A 2,438-nucleotide genomic window follows, 5' to 3' on the forward strand; every position below is an offset into this window, starting at 1 on the left:
TAATGAAATTTTGTGGCACATATACTCAAAAGTGATACACCTTTCGCAAGGATTACATATTCTCTAAAATAATTGATAGTTCAGATTTAGAGTAATCCATAGAAATGTCTATTGAAGGCACCGGATCTGAAGAAGAGAAGAATGGCTTTGGCGGCATTTGTATGGAATCAACATTAGCTTGTAGCATCTCCACAACATTAATCATGGAAGGACGATCCACAGGACGTGTCTGAATGCAGCTCAAACCCACCTTACATAGTTTCCTCTCAAAATCATCAATCCCAAAAATGCCAAAGTTTTTAGACAGTTCCATCTTGTTTAGCTTATCATAAATCCATGAAGGATAGTAAACTTGACTAGAATCATCTGCTTTCTGGTCAGCATGCATACGCCCACCAGCCATGTCCATTAGAAGCATCCCAAAACTATATACATCTGATTTATGAGATATAGTCCCAAAACTTCTCGATATTAATTCTTGTGGCAATATATCCAATTGTTCCTCTAGGCAGCACTAATTGAGACAAGACTACGACCCTTAGGGTGTAACTTTGCTAAGCCAAAATCAGAGATTTTTTGTGTGAATATTATGATCAAGAAGGATATTATGAGGTTTGATGTCAAAATGCAGAATCCCCATATTACACCCCTGATGTAAGTAATGAAGTCCCTTGGCCACAGATAAGGCAATCTCAAGAAGCTTGTCCATATTGAGGATTCTATTTGCCTTGTCAAAAGTAAAAAATGTATTTATCAAGAGACCCATTAGCCATGTACTCATAAACCAGTGCTCTATATATCCTTCAACACAAAATCCAACAAGTTGCACTACGTTTACATGATGAATCCTACCATATAGATACTTCATTAATAAAATCCTCTCCATCACCCATGGATTTTCCCAACATCTTCACAGCTACCAAATAACCACCAGGGAGTCTTCCTTTATAGACGACCCAAGCCTCCTTGCCCTATTTCTTTTTTTGAAGTTGCTTGTAATTATGATAATATCATTGTATGAATATTTTGATGGTGAGAGGGCTTTTTGATTTTGTAGAAACCTCTCAACGCTATCAACAGGCTCGATAAGCTTGAATAAGTTGTATGCAAGGAATGATAGAACAAATAATGGTGCAAATAAAAGCCTTCCAAACATTAGCAAAACTGCAAAAAAAATGTAATTTATTCATCAATTTAATATGCCAGTAATTCCATTATTTAAGTGAAAGCTGTTCTTACTAGAATTAATAGTGTTATGCCCAATATTGCGAAAATTATTATTGCTGCATAGAAAGTTAAATTCGAATCATTGTATTCCGCTTCATTGAGACATGACAAGAATTCAATTTCAAAACGATTGGAGAGTCATATTAATAAAATGCATTGCCCAACTTCCTTTATACCATCTTGATTCAAAACTATCACCCCAAACGAGACTGCATTTATGAAACAAATTAAAAGATGGATAATAGGAAGTTAGCATGTGTGATAGTTTGGATACATACCGACCCACACTTTGACCACAGTAGCTTATAGCATCTATCGCTGAATTGATGGGAGGATGCCAATGTAGGCTGAAACCTTTTTTAGTTGATCAAACATACTAAGTTCATAGTTTATGATCATAGGAATTGTGAATAGAAATTGACATTCGCTACAAGTAACCAACATGTAAAGCATCAAATATCACATAGATGGTTGAGTTGTTATTGCTGAGACAAGGCATAACTTCATAATATGGACTGTTGATCTTCATTGAGCATGAGCATTTAATAAATGTAGCTTGATCTTGATCATTTAAACCCCCCTTGTAAAGCCAGAATGTTTTCTTATAATCACCAGGATATATTGATCCACTAGGAAGATTGCAGTTTCCATGTGCCAAATTAACATCAACAAGCATGATTTTAGAATCACGATTATGATATTTCTTTGACATAATACTTACTTCGGTGGATCTCTATACTGTATTGTTGCCTTCGCAATTGAGTTCAAATCAGAATCACCGCATTCATTGGATCACCTCTCAGGTGGAAAGGATACTTAATGTTTTGAGGCTTCCGCAAGATGATGAGCAACTTCCTTTGCCTTGGCTCATCTTGAATTCAGAGGAAGAGAGGAAAATCAAACAAAATAAAAATTTGAAAAACGATGCCATCCTATGAGCTTCCCGTACTCGTCCCTCTTTCTAGTGTGGAGGTTATTTTAGAGAACAGAGAAAAAAGCAAACAAAAAAAAAAAATTTAAAGAGATGCCATCCTATGAGCTTCCCGTAGTTCTTCCTCTTTCCAGCGTGGATGCTTCTCCATCTAAGTTAAATAATTGAATGTGTGGTAATATGATGGGAAGGTTGTGGTACTTTTGACTTTTAAAAGCCAATTAATGCTGATTTTTAATTTGTCCAGATTTTTTTTTTTTAATTTTAATAAACTATTCAA

The 2,438-nt window shown here is 35.4% G+C and overlaps 1 pseudogene; it reads right to left on the reverse strand.

Annotated features, from left to right (window-relative positions):
* On the reverse strand, window positions 1-2,206 carry LOC114579131 (annotated as a pseudogene).
* Window positions 2,207-2,438: the final 232 nt, after the last annotated feature.

This window comes from Dendrobium catenatum, unplaced genomic scaffold, assembly GCF_001605985.2.
Source record: "Dendrobium catenatum unplaced genomic scaffold, ASM160598v2 fragScaff_scaffold_166, whole genome shotgun sequence".
NCBI lineage: Eukaryota > Viridiplantae > Streptophyta > Magnoliopsida > Asparagales > Orchidaceae > Dendrobium > Dendrobium catenatum.